At 36.6% G+C, this 18330-nt stretch overlaps 1 long non-coding RNA gene across 1 annotated transcript in view; it reads left to right on the forward strand.

The window, feature by feature from the left end:
* LOC107662267 (uncharacterized) overlaps positions 1-13509 on the forward strand; it is a 95046-nt gene extending 81537 nt beyond the window's left edge. The window contains exon 4 of the long non-coding RNA XR_001631200.1: positions 13476-13509. This is a non-coding gene — a long non-coding RNA (uncharacterized LOC107662267). The remainder of the gene's footprint in view (positions 1-13475) is intronic.
* Positions 13510-18330: the final 4821 nt, after the last annotated feature.

Below are 18330 nucleotides of genomic sequence, written 5' to 3' on the forward strand. Positions count from 1 at the left end.
TCCCCCAGATTTACTGCAGTCAGGTAAACAAATAAATGTGTGTGTTTAAGTTGATTGCAGGTATGGCCACCATAAATTTGTGCCATTGTCAATCAGTGTTTGCTGTGGATGAAAATAACAATCTGAAAATCTGTGACAACGTAATGATATTTAGGTGCTGTTGTGTCTGTATCGAGTAGCTCAAAGCATTAACAGTCTCTTTTACTTGAGCATGCTTTCAAATATTTATTAGTCTTCGACCAGAATATCTTCCAGACCCACTTGTTGTTTTTCCTTCTTGAATAAATGTACACTCCAATTGACAATGCTTTTTATCACAGATACACTTAGTGAAATCAAAGTGATGCGACACAAATCAATAATGATGAATAAAACACACACTCAACTTCTGTGTGTGAGATAACATGTTATAGACAGCCAAGTCATCATACAATTCAAATGATTGATGATGATATATTGACTTAAATGCTATGTCGTGTTGAATGATAGTTGGATTGGTTTCATACCTCAAGCATTATATTTTTTATTTCATAGCTTGTAGCCAAAATGCCAATGCTGGAAATTAGAAAATGCTGCCATCATTTCCATTTATTCTTGTACAACTACACACGTGTTTTTATAGTCTTTCATTATCTCTGTCTGAAATGTATCTAATTGCAGGCATTCGATGCTTTACGCAGTTGCAATGATATATATATAGTTGCGAAACTTGTGATATATAATTATGATGTGTCTCATTGCAAACCTGTTGTTACACACATATCGCTTTGTTAAACAAAACCATTGTGCAAGCAGCAATTATATTATAAGAGACAGTCGTATAGCAGATATAAGAGCGTTTTCTTTCCATCTGAACTGATCTTTCAATGCTTAACCATGACACATCACTCTGACAGTTTCCATCCAGCATGTGGTGGATATTTCATGAAACGTTAAACCCTCCACAAGCATTCACTTCTTGTAGTTTTTGCTTATTTAATCTGTTAAACGTGTTAAGGAGGATTCCGTCTGTCAAAGAATAATGGAAAACATCCATTAAGGAATGTTATGGTTGCCGCGCTCGACTTTCAGACATATCAATTATGAATATGAAGGAATATTTCTTTTCAAAACGGGTCGGATGGTCCATATGCGAACTCCGCTAAAAACAACTGTCTCTCATGAAAGATGACACTTTCTCCCGATCAAGCGTTTATTTGACATTTGAATCATGTGGATGAGAGTGAAAGGCCGCTTTGAGAGTTATAAATAAGTGAGATGTTGTCACTGATGCCAGGTGTGAATGCAGACTGTGCAATTGTTTTGTATATGTAAAATATGATTCGCCAACATGCTAGACTGAGGGTGGATGAATCAGCATGCAAACAAGCTTTAAATATGAGGGTGTGTGAGGTAAAGAACACTGTAGATGGCACAAAAACACTGATGTATGCATGACTGAATTTGAGCGGTTGGCTATATTTGTGTATAGCTGCGTCTGTGTGTGTGTTGTTTATGCGCCTGTATTTCCTCTCTTGAGCTCTGAACAGTGGGACGTCCTCGGCCTGAGGGATTGCACTTGGCAGCAAGGAGCGTCTAGAGTCTTTCTATGTTTTTCATGCCAAATTGTCTTTCCCCACTGTTTCAAAAGTGAAGGCATGTTTTCTGTGTATAAAGATAAGAGAAGGTCCTCAGAAGATCAGTGCAATGCGGCACTCATTCTGTTATACTTTTGTTCAGTCAAAGAGAAGGCCCACACTCAGTGACCACACACTATTTAATTACCTGCTCTAAAGTCGCCTTTTGTACAGCTTAAAACATGCAAACAGTGCAACGTAACAGTAAAACATAAAAGAGCAATTGCTGTAGACTTGTGTTGTATTTTAAGCACAATGATTGCTCTTGCAATGAAGGCTGGCTGTATATCACTCATAAGCTGCATTTATTCGATCAGACCTACAGTAAAAACAGTAATATTGTGAAATAGTATTATAATTTAAAATAACAGTTTTCTATGTGAATCTATTTTAAAATGTAATTTATTTCTGATCAAAGCTGAATTTTCAGCATCATTACTGCAGTCGTCAGTGTCACATGATCATTCAGAAATCATTCTAATATGTTGATTTATTGCTCAAGAAACATTTTTTTTTATTATTAGCAAAGTTGAAAACTGCTGCTTCGTATTTTTGTGAAAATCATAATATATTATTTTTCAGGATTCTTTGATGAATGGAAAGTTCAAAAGAACAGCAGAATATATTTTTTGTAACATAAATGTATTTACTGTCTTTTTTGAACAATTTAATGCATCATGGTGGAATAAAAATAAAAATGTCAAACTTTTGAACTGTAGTGTATAATGCATCATTAAGCTTTTCAAAGTGCTTTAAATTATATATTATAATTAGTTATATTTTTCATAAATAATTGTAACTACAGTTATTGAAGCAATAATCTAGCATTAGTAATGTTTTCCGTTACTTTGTTTATTTTTGTTCCATCAACAAAAGTAGTTGCATCTACTTTGGACAACAATTTAGACTATGATGGAAGAGATAGCTTTTATCTTAAGAACAATACTTTTTTTCAGAATAAAATGAAAATTCACCCAATCTATTTCCTAAATGCATATTATTAATCTTATTGTAAATGGTTCATGCCTGCATGTTTAAAAAATTGTCTTCATCATTTTTATTTGAAATTTTGTGACAAATTAAATGGCCAAAGCCTTATACACAAAACAAGACAGAAAATATATAATATAACATTAAAAAGAGGTGCTAAGGAATGAATGAATTAATAAATATGCATGTAATATAAAATCAATTATCGATTATGAAGAAAAATGAAGTAATATGTACATGGATGGACTTATGTTATATTGATTAAGGCAGTAGTTGATTTCTGAGGGTGTGCAGCTAAAAAAATTATAATAATTACATCTGCATTTAAAAAAATTTCTGAAGAACTGGAAAACTGTTGCATGAGGTTTGAGTGTTTGTCAAAGTATTTTTTCATATTTAGCACAGACTTCTCTCTGGTGACGTATGCTAGACTTCTCCAGTCATTTGTTCCGCTTAAACTCCAGTCCTTTATTACATTCGACTGCAAGCTCGCATTTAGACCTGTGTCCATTTTTGAGTGCAAGGTGGGCTTTTTTCATATAATCTCTTTCATTTGGATGTACATCACAATGCAGAGGAAAAGGTCTTAATTTATGCTTCAGTCAGGAATCTTGAGCGTTCACTGCACATAAACTGATAACTCAGGTTCAGGCCTCAGTCTTTTTTCAATTAATAAAAAGCTTTTTTATTATTATTCTTGATTCCCAAACATTTATCTTTATGATGCATTATACATAGAGAACCCAAGAGCTGCTCTTTCAAGGTGAGGCTGGTGTTGTCACTCCGCATTAGGGCTCTTTTAGAGGTGCAGTGACGGTAATGCATGAGATGGCACAGTCATGAGAGAAGCTGACAGGTGGGCGAACAGGTGGAGCAAGTAGGCTGAATTTAATCAAAGCAATGACAGAGGCAACCCCTGCACACTTGTGCCCCATCATAGATGCTTTCTGCCAACCAGACACCTGCATGTAGAACGGTAGAGGTCAGAAGGAGAAACGCAGGGGGGCGAGAGGCAGGATGAGCTGCAAATGAGTGTGGAAACGAGTGAATGGGAAAGAGAGAGAACAGCGGGAGCAGGTTGGATGCAGTGCGGATCCAGACACCTTCTGGGTTCACCTCCACAGGCTTAACACACACACAGGGCATCATGCAGATATTTTCTGAAGGGGTTACAGTGACATTCTAGGCTTCGATCACAGGAATAAATTACATTTTAGAATGGATTAAAATAGAAAACAGTTATTGTAAATAATAATACCATTTCACAATATTTCTGTTTTTACTGTATTTTTGATTAAATAAATGCTGCCTTGGTGAGCAAAAGAGTCTTCTTTTTCCAAAGACGTGCGTGTGTGTGTCTGCATATGTATATATTTATGTTGAATGTTGTATTCAGATTCCATTAGGCTCAAATATCTGCAGGGCATGTGTGTGAATGAGTCTTCTGCACACACAGCAGTCAGCTACAAGTAATCATGCTGCTCACGCACAGTCTGAGACATCAAACCCTCCCTCAGCCATTTCCCCCCTGAACACACACCAGAGATGAGAATGAAAGCATGAACTCCTCATGGACCCCTGTAGACTGTCTACCTCCAATTCATTCAGACTCCCACTAACTCATTAATTTATTCATCTGTGCATTCAATTATTTATAAATGCATGCATTTGTCTGCAATACAATATTTCTCTCAGGTAACCTCCTAATGTATTATGACTACATTAGGTTGCATCAATGAAAGTAATTTTAGGGGTCAGATCAGGTAGATGTAGCTCTTTTAGCTAACAACTGCACACTTCTACAGCGCATTTGTCATTGGTCCCTCTGTTTCACAGCACCCATACTGCATTACCTGGTCCAGAGCCAAAATGGTGGCGTTATCCAATTTGCCTGGTGTTAGTCTTGGCTCCACCCTGCCACTGGCTTGTCTGCTGTTCAGACATTAGCATAGCCTCACACCTCGTCCCTCTCTCGTTCTTTGTGTCTGCTCCATCTGCCGTGCTCTAGTCACCAGCTTGCCTGCTCTGTGGCACTGTATTCCCAGCGCTCAAGGCTAAACATGTGCGATACCGCAGAATCACCACTCGCCTTACAGCAGCATTTCAGGCACTGCACACTGAGTACTTCATGATCAGGACAAAGGCAACGTGATTTCAAATATCAGGTTTATTATGGAAAATCAGAGACAAAGCTTAGAATTATATGGTAATACTTTACAATAGTCCCATTCGTTAACATTAGTTAATGCATTAGCTAAAATGAACTAACAATCAGCGATATATACAGCATTTATTAATATTAGTTATAAAAATACAGTTGCTCATAACTTGTTCATGTTAGTCCATGATGCATTAACAGTTTTTTTTAAATGTGTTAGTAAATTTAAAGATTAATAAATGCTGTAGAAGTATTGTTCAATTGTTGTTCATGTTAACAATGTAGTTCAATCATGACAACTCTCGGAACATTTTAGCATGGTGATGGATATGACAATGTTAATGCATTTGGTCTTGGTGGAACAGATCTGCTACGCTGCTGCTGAATTGCTGCTGCTATTCGTTATTACTGTAGTTGTAGATTATTGCTGCTGCTGCAAGCAAGTACAGGAACTTGCTACTGCCAATGCATATGGCGATACGGTGCCGTGAGTATTTAAGACATGCTGCTGCTGCACAAATAGCATATAAAATAACCCCGTAGCAGATCTATACAGTTGGAGCTGGGGAAGGTGGAGGGTTTCAGAGAACTCTGAAAGCGCGCTGCAGGAATCTCAAGTGAATGCTAGCCAGCCATATAAATGCAAGGCAGTAAGCTCATTGGCTGCATATGCAGCATGAACCAATCAGCTTGTGCCAAGTCGTTTAACTCTCTGAATATCAGCGGTTACGTTAACACCCGTCAGAATGTGCCATCTAGAGTTTCATGACTGAACTACAGGTGCATCTCAATAAATTAGAATGTCGTGGAAAAGTTCATTTATGTCAGTAATTCAACTCAAATTGTGAAACTCATGTATTAAATAAATTCAGTGCACACAGACTGAAGTAGTTTAAGTCTTTGGTTCTTTTAATTGTGATGATTTTGGCTCACATTTAACAAAAACCCACCAATTCACTATCTCAACAAATTAGAATCCTTCATAAGACCAATAAACGACATTCTAATTTATTGAGATGCACCTGTATATATTTAATTGATTTTAGCAAATGCAACTTTATTGTAAAAAATCAGTACTATATACAAAGATTGTCAAAAATGAATAAATACTTGAATATAATCTTGTAATTGCCAATAATATTTCAAGTTAATCAGTTTGAAATAGAAAGACTGCCTGAAGATCGAAATTAATAATAAATCAAATAATCCAAAATTACCAATAATAGTCTAAGTTAATCGCTGCATTACAGTAAAATGATCTGAAATATAAAAAAATAATCAAATAATATAAAAATTGACAATAATCATCAAAGTTAATCAGTGAAATATAGAAAAAATGCTCTGGAATTAATAAGCAGTCAAATTATCGTAAAATGCCACTAATTGTCAAAGTAAATAACGGCAATATTGAAAAATAGTCTGAAATTAATAAATAATATAGGAATCCAAAATTGTCTAATAATAATCTAATAATGCCAATAATAGTCAGTTAATCACTGCAATATAAAAAAGTTTGAATTTTATAAATAATCAAATATAATAATCTTAAAATGGCAATAATAGTCATAGAAAATGGTCGGAAACTGACAAATAAACAAACAATCCTGAAATTGCCAAAAATTGTCAGTTAATCACTGCATATAGAAAAATATTCTCAATAAATAATATTAAATAAATAAATAATCAGACAGTCTGAAATTGCAAATAATAGTAAATCAGTGCAATACAGAAAAAAACAAATAATCCAAAAATGCCAGAAACAGCTATTTGTAATACACTTGACAGGTAGCATGTACAAGGTCACGTCATATTTTGCCTACAGCACAGAATCACAGCCTCCACAAACCCAATTTAACCCACATCATGTGACATATGTGTGACTGCGTTCATGTTATCTAATCAGTGTTTTGTTTGTGTATGTTTCATGCTAGATTCATCCATCATTAGTGTAAGCAATATTCAGCACATTACATTGCTGAGCTCAGAACAGGCCGCATGGCACCTGTGACCAAGTATAGCCAGTTGTATGTGTGTGTGTGTGTGTCTGCCCCAATTCCACATAAAATAGGTCAGTACTAACCAGCATCTGCTGAAATCTACATGTCCTCTGCATGCTAATTATAAAACGAATATTACATCTCAATATAAGTCCCCGCAGGCTCTGCCATCGACATGCAATAATTTCCTCTCCTGTCATCTTTGTAGATCAACAAGTAGTGTGCAGGATCATTCACGGGACGTGTACGTAGGAATCGGACAGGTTGAACTGAAGAGGGTCGCGTTTGAAAGGAAGGGTTAGCGTGTCTATTTGCGTGGGCTGTGAAATGAGGCTGGAAGCTTTCTCCATCTCTCTTTCGCGCTGTCTCTGATACAGACACACACAGAAAGGTTAAAACATAGAGCTGGAGCCCGTCTGTATGAGAGGATGAGAGCTTTATCCGCACTAACGCTGACGCACAAGGGCAACTGAATCATTTAAATGCATGGCGGTGCACTTGAAGAAACACATTCGGTTAACAATCCAGTAGGAAATAAGAATCACAAATGTGGTCTCTGTAATGTCTCAATTGTTTCTCCTTGAAAGCAGCGAGATAAAATGAGAATTCTGCTGCTTCTCAGTAATCTAACACATATCTCCTCTAGATCTTCAGAAGGGACTAGTGAGAATAATGTCTCTCTGCACTCAGGTTGGCCAAAGTCTGCAACCCTTACTGACTACTGACTCATTTGTTGCTATTTTCATTCCTAATAATTTTAGGACAAACATCTGAGATAAAGCTGATGCACTGAAGCATAACTCTATAGTCTCCTAAGCTATGAACTATAGTATCATGGTTAGTTAATGTAATATTATATAAAGATACTCCCAGTTTCTGTTAATAAAAAGGTTTGAAAACAAGGAAGCTTTGTCATAAATACAGCAGAAATACTGTAGAAAATATCTCAGCCTATTGTATATGTGAGCCTTGAGTCAAAGCGGGTTGAGAACCACTGGCACAGACAAATCTACTACACTTTTCATAACCCATTGTACTTCCCTAATCTGATTTATTTCCAATTGAACCAGAATATTTAAAGCTGCATTACTTTCTTTGGTTAGAAATTATCCAAATTAATTACTGAGCAAGTACATAAACGAACAGTGTTCAAAACTATCTCCTTCCTTTAGCCTGATTCACAACAGTAAGCTTATAAATAAAGTTTTCTAATTTCTAGTTCGTCTTTGCGTCATTACATCACATCTGTATACATAAAGGAGTCCCAGCTAGTAGGCTCTATCACGTGTGTGGATGCTGCAGCTGGCGGATCATTTATAGCCTCTTCTTACAGCAGCTGGAATCATTAAACTTGACATTTTAGAACGAGTTCTAAGGAACTTTAAATATATATATTTTTTTTTTTTGTGGTTAAAAGAACAATTTATTTAGATGAAATTCGAATGGTATGACAATTAGAGATTAGACTGTACAGAAATTGAAATCTACAGATAGCGCTAATTACACATTAAATACATGTATTCATGCAATGTTGATGTTGTTGACATTAACAATTTGAGAACATAGTATGACAATAATCATTTGCACCGTTTGACGTGATCTGAGCTAGTGGTCGACCGATATGTGATTTAAATGATAAGGCTGATGCCGATATTGAAAAATCAATCTGGCCTATATGAGGCCGATATAATACATGTAATTACAGTAAATGAGAGACATGCAGAAATATATACATATATAGTTAGTTTACAGAGCAACAGGTTGTTTTAATTATAGTATGGGATAGTTAGTCAGTAATAAAGATTTATGTCTCTGATCTGTTTTGTTTTGCTTGTCTGTTTCATTGTAAAAAGGAAGAGCCAGTCGCGGGATTTTCGATTGTTTGTGAGGTAAACACGATTTAATTTTTGTTTGAATTCGTTTAATCACGTCTGTGTCTCCCACTGGAGCTGCCGCTGAACTGCGGATCTGATGTCTGACGGTACGTTTGAATAAGACTTTGCTCCACGCCGTAGTGTTATTCTATGTAACACAACGTAGTGTCACGTTAGAAAGTGAAGAGAAAGTGTTGTTTAAAAGTACCTGTGAACAACACGCATATCTAAGGAAGAGCCAGTCACCGGATTTTCGATTGTTTGTGAGGTAAACATGGTTTGATTTTTGTTTCAATTCGTTTATATCACATCTGTGTCTCCCACCAGAGCTACAGCTGGACTGTGGATCTCATGTCTCACTGTATGTTTGAATAAGACTTTGCCGCACGCCGGAGTGTTATTGTATGTAACACAACGTAGCGTCACGTTAGAAAGTGAATGACGATTGGTCATTTTACTGTCTGTCAGGTGCTGGCTTCACATCTGAGTGGCTTGTCTTAAAGAGGAAGCATAAATGCACGATATGGTGTCATAATCCATTTAGAAAAACATCGGACAAATGAAAAGACTTGTCAGCTAATGCCGATATTTTAAAAATTCCAAAAATCGGCCGATATATCGGCCGCGGCGATATATCGGTCGACCACTAATCTGAGCTAACTTTGTGATCTTTAGATTTAATCACCATTGGTAGCGCGGTTTATTGTAAAACTTTTTTTTTTTCCAGTTGGTCAGAACAAAAATGGCAGACATGTTACTTGCTTGTTCAGATGACATTTTCGGGTGAAATTTCTTATTTTGGACATACTTCCAAGACGTAGTATCTGTAATTCTGAAGTACAGTGAATATCCACACTGGTGTGTTGACTGACAGCCCACACATACACCACAAAACATTAGATTCATCCACGCTGAGGAGCCGTTGTCACAGTACTGTGTCGGAGAGAACAGGCATGGAGATGAAGATGACGTCTTTAATAACAGTCTTTAATAATTCCACAAATAGGTAAATCCATATATAGGAAGGCTGGTGACACACGTAGACGTTAACGAGACCCGACAAACTGAAACTGAACAGAAAGGAACTTAAATACACAGGCAAATGAGTCTAATGACAAGATGCAGGTGAACTAACTAAAGTAATCAAGGGGAAGCTAGGTCAACGGAAGTTAGACAGGGAAACAGAAACAGAAGGAAACACAAAAGTCCATAACTGTGACAGCCGTGCCGATGCACAAACCACGTAAAGAAGATAATTCCGTAAATAACTGCAGTTGCAGGTTTCAAACAGAGATGGTGACAAAGAGGCAAAACTTATGTATTACAGGTTTAATGGGGGGACAAAAAGTAATGTGACATTGCTGCAGCCTGGAATTGAACTGCTGGTTTCGTCTGGTCAGAGGAGAACTGGCCCCCCGACTGAGCCTGGTTTCTCCCAAGGTTTTTTCTCCATTCTGTCACCGATGGAGTTTTGGTTCCTTGCCACTGTCGCCTCTGGCTTGCTTAGTTGGGGACACTTCATTTCCAGCGATATCGTTGACTTGATTGCAAATGATTGCAAAGATACTATTTAAACTGAACTGAGCTGGATGATGACATCACTGAATTGAATGATGAACTGTCTTTAACTGAAAAATGAGTGTTTACTATTGTCATTTTGCATTATTGACACACTATTTTCCTAATTAATGCTGTTCAGTTGCTTTGACACAATCTGTATTGTTAAAAGCGCTATATAAATAAAGGTGACTTGACTTGACTTGACAAAAAGGTATGATTTTGTTAATTTTATCCATTGGAAAATAATTGGGGTCATGTAAGTGATCTCTAAATGACAGGTGATTGGAGGAAAGCGTTTTAAATATAAGAAGACTTGGTGACAACAGCTGAGAAGGAAAGTACATTTACATTTACATTTAGTCATTTTGCAGACGCTTTTATCCAAAGCGACTTACAATTTGGAGATACATAAAGCGATTCTTCTTAAAGAGGCAAACCGATACAGGAAGTGCTTGTAATACCAAGTTTCTAGACATTGTTCAAATAAGTACAAGCTAGAAAGAGAAGGAATAAATAAAGAGAGAGAGAAGTGTTTAATGTAGGTTTTTTGAGCAGTGGGGTTACCCGAGCCTGCCTGAATGCAGTGGGGAAGGTGCCTGTGAGGAGAGATGTGTTGATGATATTTGTGAGTGGTTGTAAAAGTGTAGGAGAGATTGCTTGGAGGAGGTGCGAGGGGATTGGATCTAGAGGGCATGTTGTAGGATGGCCTCTACAACATAGAGGCAAAGATTGCTTTGCCTCTAAAAGTATTTTTAGAGGCAAAGCAAGTTGTTGTATTGTGATGAGCAGTTACAAAGACGAAGCAGATCAGAAATGTCCATGAGGAAACACAGTAGTCCATTTTGATTTCATGGTCACTGTGACCTTTTCAGATTTACTGTAATTTTATCCTTAAAACTGGTATTACTCATGAACGTCACAGTCTGCAAGAGACGGCGATGGTCATTTGGCACAGAAGATGACGCATATGTGCTGTCTGGATGCATATTTAGAGATATAACACACACACACCCACTGCTTCAGTGACTGAGACGCATATATAAATACACACACACTTCTGCATGCACTGTGCCTGTGAAATTACACCCTTGTATTGTAGTCATCACCATCCACTTCCAACCTGTTCTTCTAGAGATGCAATTTGCAGTTTCACCTTGAGGAGAAACTTTGTGAGCACACTCCGGTTTCACTGTAAAAGCAGCGTGTCTGTTCAAAACCGTCCAAACAAAAGGTCAATCCTGATCTGTGTGTGCTGAATGAAAGGCCAGCAGGCTTTTTGGCAGGACGCAATATTGATGTATCTTTAGAATCTCAGGAGTGCGAAAAATCACTATTTTTTTAGTAGAAGTTTTATTTTGTTAAATTCATACGAAAGTGGAAAGAACACATTTAAGTTATCATACAAATAATCTTCCCCTCATCCATTGCTCTCAAATCTCATTGGCAATTCTGTATATTCAAGCTTACATACATAAGTACAATCAAAAGTAAAATAAATTAATTAAAAATTTAGAAAGCTGAGGCAGGTTACATAGATTTAAGCAGTTAATAATGTAGCAAAAACATATCAAAAGTTGTTTATTTTTATGTCTCCATTTATGTCTTAATGTATTTCAAATATAGACATCATATTTGAGCAAGTGATTTAATTTTTATCTAGTTTCAAGGTGCTTACATGAACAATTATCAGTTCATTAAGAAATATTCCAGGTGTTACTTTTTCCCATGTTGAATTGTAATATTTTAACTTATTTATTTATTCATTGATTGATTTATTTAATTTAATTTTATTATTGGTAATAATTTTATATGTCTTCAATATCACTTTCCATCATGTTGTCTCTATCCCTTTCGTCTCTTTAACTAACAAAAGCCAGTTCTTTAATGACATCATCCTCCAGGAAGTGACAATTTTATTTTGAAAAGAACAGCAAAAACAAGTATTAGCAATGGATTTGATGGTGGCTTTCTGTGATGTTTTGTGGTATTAGTTTGTTTGTCTGACTTTAAAATCGATTTGAATGTTGGTCTGATAATATCAAAATTTCAAAAAACATCCGAATGAACATCAAGTTGACATGCTCATGTAATATTTCCTCTCAGTTGCTCGTTAAACAATGACAAAATGTATCTCTTAGTACCATCCAGTTCATTTTCTTGTCATTGTGTAAAAAAATCATGATTTAATACAAACATTTAAGTGCTTGAGCTTAACCAGAGTCTGGTTTACCCTTATATATTTTATTCATTTTAAGCATAAGCATATTCATTGTTGAATTGACCAAATTCAGAATGAGCAGGAATGATCCAGGTGTGTTATGTGAAATCATGTGACTCGTTACACTGAATGCACATATATTTTTTTTTCTGTTGGTAAAGCCCTCTCTTTGTTGATTGAAAATGTAAAAAATAAATAAATGCAAAAATGGGTTATGCAACAACTCCATAAGAAAGAAAAAAGAGTTTGAGACAGTGTCAGTGGAGTGAAAGCATGGTGGATGTTAAAGTGCTTTTCCTGTGAGGCTGATGAGTCACTGATAGAATGATGGCATGTGTCATATGTAGGCGCTAGACGCCACACAGATGGAGCGGATGAGTGTCTCGCTCGCTCTCATTTCTTACCATTTATTTAAAGAGACAAAGACAGTCTGACTGTCAGCCCAGACTTAACACTGGGCAACAGCATTCTTGATTAGGGAAAATTATGTCTCACTTGACATTTTGTATAGTGTCTTGAAATTATTAATAATGTGAACTAAAGGAATGCTTTACCTGAAAATGAATATTTCTGTCATTTACTCATTCTCATGTTGTTCTAAATTGGTATCATTATTATTATGTTTTATTGTTATTCTGTGAAACACAAAAGGAGATGTTTTGAAAAATGTCAAGAGCTTCTGTTTCACATACAGTGGTGATGAAGTGGATCGTGGTCTATACTTAAGAGCTCCAAAAAACACCACAAAGTGTCCATACAACTCATGCGATATAATCAAGTCTTCGGAAGTCATGCATTTACTTTGCATTAGGATCAGACTGAAACTGAAGTCTCTAATCACTCATCACAATTAAAAGCACTGTTTTTCAACTGAATACAAGAGCAAAGCTCTGTCAGAGGTGAAGATTATCAGTGGATAATGATTATAGTGAATTAAGAGCATTAATTTCTACTTTTGATGATCTTGTTAAATAGCTTACCTGTAAAAATTACATGCAATGCTGTAGTTTGGAAAACAGAGTCTTGGAAATTCTTCCTAACATCTCCTTTTGTGTTTCACAGAAGAAAGAAAATATGAAGTCGAAACAACATGAGGGTGAGTAACTGGTGACAAAAAGTTTATTTTTTGGGTGAACCATTCCTTTAAATGCTCATAAATAACAAAACAAACATGATAGTCACATGAACTAATTGCACTTTCGACAAAAATGTCCTTGCCGTTTTTCTTGTAATTTATTTTTTTGTGCATTTTTTTAAATATATGAATACCAACATTTTGTAATAAATGTTGCACTTTTGACAGGTTTGTACAGATAAAAGCATATTCAAGATGAAAAGGTAGCAGGTATTTTGATTCGTCTTTGTGAAAAACAGTATTCACTTTTTCCATCATAGAATAAAAACAGAAAATTTTTCCTACTGCTTAGTCCCATAGAATTCATAGAAACATTTATGAATCCTTGCAGATTTGACAACCTCTGTTTTAAATTTGAGAAAAACAATCCATTATTGCAGCTCATTATGCAGAAAGAGATTTCCGTATTTCAATAATGGAATATAATTTCTGCTTTTCTACGGATTCCACTACAGTCATTTCACTCCCATCACTGGAAGTGGGAAAATGTAAGTTTTTTTTAATTACCAGCAATTAGTCATGAATCGCAGGCTGTTATCTCTGGCTCTCAGAATCAAAGACGTGTTTTCTTTTTTTTTTAATCAGACTAAAAAATTCACCAAAGTCAAGTGACATCCATTAATGTCTCAATGAGCGAGTCGATGAGTTTCTGTTCTCAGTTTAAGTGGTTTTGTGTTTATATGATTCATATGCAGTATTGCTCTTCATACACATCTAAAAAATAAAGAGCCTGAAGCACACTGGAATGAATCTGTTCGAGAGAGTAATCGGTCAAGTGAGTGCAATAATGTTATTCTCACTTCAGTAAAATTACCAAATCAAGTCAAGTCTAAAAAGTAGGACAGATTGATCTTATCTATCAGAAACGGATCTATCTATCTATCTATCTATCTATCCGTCCGTCCGTCCGTCCGTCCGTCCGTCCGTCCTTCCGTCATTGTTTTTTTTATCTAATTGTATCTAGTGATAAAAAAGCAGTTGCAAATGTTGTTCAAAATACACATACTCATCTTTGCACCAATAAAAAACACTTTGTTTTACTACCAAATGATTATGTAATATCTAATTATTATTAATATTTAATTTACACTGGAAAGTTTTCTGCAACATCTCGCGAGATCTCGGCAGAAAGTCTCACGTTTTATTTCCAGAACATGATGCATGATGGGATACGCTTAGCCTTGAATACCGCTTCGGAGATAATTTAGTGTGCCTTAAGGGCACTGCACTTAGTGCATTTTTAAGACCTGTCTTGCACACTTACTTCCTGTTGCGTGCACGCACACTGAAGTGTCCAAGATTTCTATCTTCGATCTTCTATCTCTACCTATCGTTCTATATTTCTGTCTACCTTTCTGTCTGTCTTTCTGTCGTTCTGCCTATCCATCCATCCATCTATGATTCTCTTTAAAGTCATTCTTTGATCTATTCTACCACATTCCTTTAATAGCTCTATGCTCAACAGTTGTCTGATATGTTTATATTTTTATTTATTATTCTCTTATATTTTTGCTCTGAGTGCAAAACATCGTCAGCAATATGCTAATTAATTTTAATCAAATTCACTCAATTAATCTCAAGCAAAGAATCATGAAGGTTAATCGTATCAACTCAGATCCATCTCCTCGTATCATTTCACTCGGGTTGGTTGCTGTCGTGTGATGGAATTCTGTGCCCATCCCATGTCACTATGTCATTGTTGTGTCTCCCCCTCCCCTCACATGACCTTGTGACCTTTGAGCTCTTTCATGATGTCACACCATAGGACTCTGTGACCTCTGACCCCAGGTCCTCAGTGCTTGCACTCACGGACAGTAGGAACACAGGGTCTTCTGCACGCTCCGAGTGCACACTCACACACATGAGAACAGGGGGAAGGGTGGGAGAAAACCCGCAAGTATTGATACTCCTCAGCAACTGAGACTTGAATATCAAAAATGCGGCCTGCTCTTTGTTTGGCTGACAAATGCACTACAATTGATTAGAAGCTGAATACTAAGAGGAGCATCAGTCTTGAGCGAAGGCTTTCTTCTTCCCATGCTTTCAGAGTTCGAATGGTCATGCCAAGCGAAGGGTCGGTCAGTATGTGAGAATACACCACACTTAATTAATGGAGATGTGCCTGTGGTTCACAACATACTTAAAGGAATAGTGTGGGTTATTTTCGACTTAATGTCTATGGGTGCCATCTGTGCCATGCTGTCGCTTACCTCAAACAATAATTTGGTCTCATCCCTCAGTGAACAGGCGACACGTTTACAGTAAAACATAAGTGAAGGAAGCTTAGCAGGAAAGCTGGAAGCACATTGCATCTTTATCATACTGTTTTAAAAGTATAAAAATAATAATAATTTTCAAATTTATTCACATAGCACTTTTCACAATACACAATTGTTTCAAAGCAGCTTTACAGCAAATCATGATCTTGATGTTTACAATATCTTAATATTCTCATGACTTATAGTCACATTTAGCAGATTAGAGCTGGACAATAGTATAGTTACATTTTGCGACGATACAAGCAATCAAGCAGTTCAGATTTGCCCTATGCAAGTATACTGTATGTATGCGGATAAAGTTGGATATACTTATATATCCAACTTTATATAAAGAGCTGGGCGATAATATTTGTGACTACTGAAACAAACACACAGCTGAGATTTGCTATTTCACGAGTTCACACTAACATATAATGTGATTAAGCAATTAGTAGCATATTTGGCGTGCTGTCCAGAGGGAGGGCTCCGAGCTCGGGTTAAAGCCCGAACCCAGAGAACTCCCCCCCCCCATCCCAAGACTGGGAGGAAATTAGAATAGTAGTGAGGTGTTGGGGTGGAGGCGGGATGCTGGAAAACTTTCGTGGAACTGAGGTAAGTTGGCTGTATATATACACACGTATGTGCTTGTTAAGGTGATTAGCTGACAAGCTCCACCTAGGCCAGACTGATTGATTATCTGATCGTGCTCCTCCCGAACCTTGTTAATAAAACATAATTTCACGAGTTCACACTAACATATAATGTGATTAAGCAATTAGTAGCATATTTGGCATGCTGTCCAGAGGGAGGGCTCCGAGAGGATGTCGGGGAAGTTGGAAGTCTCGCCGGTGGAGGCGAGGTAAAGCCTCGGTGTTGTGGAAAGCGTGTGGCTGGTCGAGCAGAGGCCGCGATGAAGCTCGGCGGTGGTGACTGGCGGAAAAGGAGTGAGCCTAGGGCTGGCAGATTGGGACGGAGGATACGAAAGATCCCCAGTACAGGTCTCATCGTCGTACGGAAAAAGTTGAGTCTGTGATATAATGGCTAAAGGAGCAAAACCGAATGCTGGAAAACTTTCGTGGAACTGAGGTAAGTTGGCTGTATATATACACGTATGTGCTTGTTAAGGTGATTAGCTGACGAGCTCCACCTGGGCCAGACTGATTGATTATCTGATCGTGCTCCTCCCGAACCTTGTTAATAAAACATCATATAGTATAAAGTAAAATAATGAAATTGATTTGTATAGCACTTTTCACAATACACATTATTTCAAAGCAGCTTTACAGAAAATTACAATGATAATGCTTAAAATATCTTAATATCTTCATACAGTATAATCACATTTACATGTGATATATCCAACTTTTAATATCTTGAAAAGGATCTAATATCTTACAACTTTTAATTGCTAGTTTAGATTACATTTTTAGTTTAGTTTACATACAGTGTATAGTACTATAGTACATTTTTATTGCTGGGCAATAATATAGTTTACAAGCATATAGTACATACTGCTTAAAGTGCCCCTATTATGCCATTTCCAATATTGCCTTTCATGCAGTGTGTAATGTAGCTGTATGTGAATGTAAATTATCTGCAAAGTTGTAAAGCTGAAAGTGCACGATAAATAAAGTTATTGTCTCCCAAAATAAAGAATCGACTCTGAACAGCTGAAACGAGTCGTTAGTAATTCGAATCCCACTTGTGTGACGGCTACACTTCACGGGGGAAAAGCATTTGGGTGGTTGACATATAAGCCTGAAAACATTTTTTTTTAACTTCAAATATTAGGCATAAAAAATATTGAGCTGTGTTGTACTGACTCTTGAATTTCCCAAAAAATATGTGGTCTTTTAGATTTTGTATTGGAAATTGGATTTATTTACCAATTTGTTGTGGACCAGCTGCTCTACTGAATCACAACCTGTATGTATGATAAATAATAGATTTTTACATTTTCTATAGAGCGTTCAAAATATACAACTATTGAAATCGGCGTATCGTTTCCGACTCGATTAGTGCTAATGAGTTGTGGATGTTTTTCATCTTAATGCTAAGTCTTTTATCTTTCTTCACTGACTAATTAACAGTTGAATTGGAAATTATAATTTGGTGGATGATTCAGATATTCAGGTTCCTGTAGGTCTGATCAGTTCATTTTAATGATGATTTTATACTCTTTTGTAAGTAGATCTCATCTCTTCAAAGGGAACGTTTCAGACAGACTGAATAATGTACAATTTTTTATAAAGTTGACAGTTTGTTTATTTCTGTTATTTTAAAGGGGTCCTATTATGCTCTTTTACAAAGTCTTAATTTTGTTTTGGGGGTGTACTAGAACATGCTCTCATGCTTGGTGGTTCGAAAAACACATTATTTTTCACATAATTTACATTATTAAAATACCTTTCTCTCCAGCCTGGCACAAACGGCTCAATTAGTTCCGGCTTTGATGACGGTCCGCCTTCCAAAAAACAAAATGTGTTGTGATTGGTTAGCCGTCCCAGTGCGTTGTGATTGGCAA

This window comes from Sinocyclocheilus anshuiensis, unplaced genomic scaffold, assembly GCF_001515605.1.
Source record: "Sinocyclocheilus anshuiensis isolate Anshui unplaced genomic scaffold, SAMN03320099.WGS_v1.1 scaffold579, whole genome shotgun sequence".
Lineage (NCBI taxonomy): Eukaryota > Metazoa > Chordata > Actinopteri > Cypriniformes > Cyprinidae > Sinocyclocheilus > Sinocyclocheilus anshuiensis.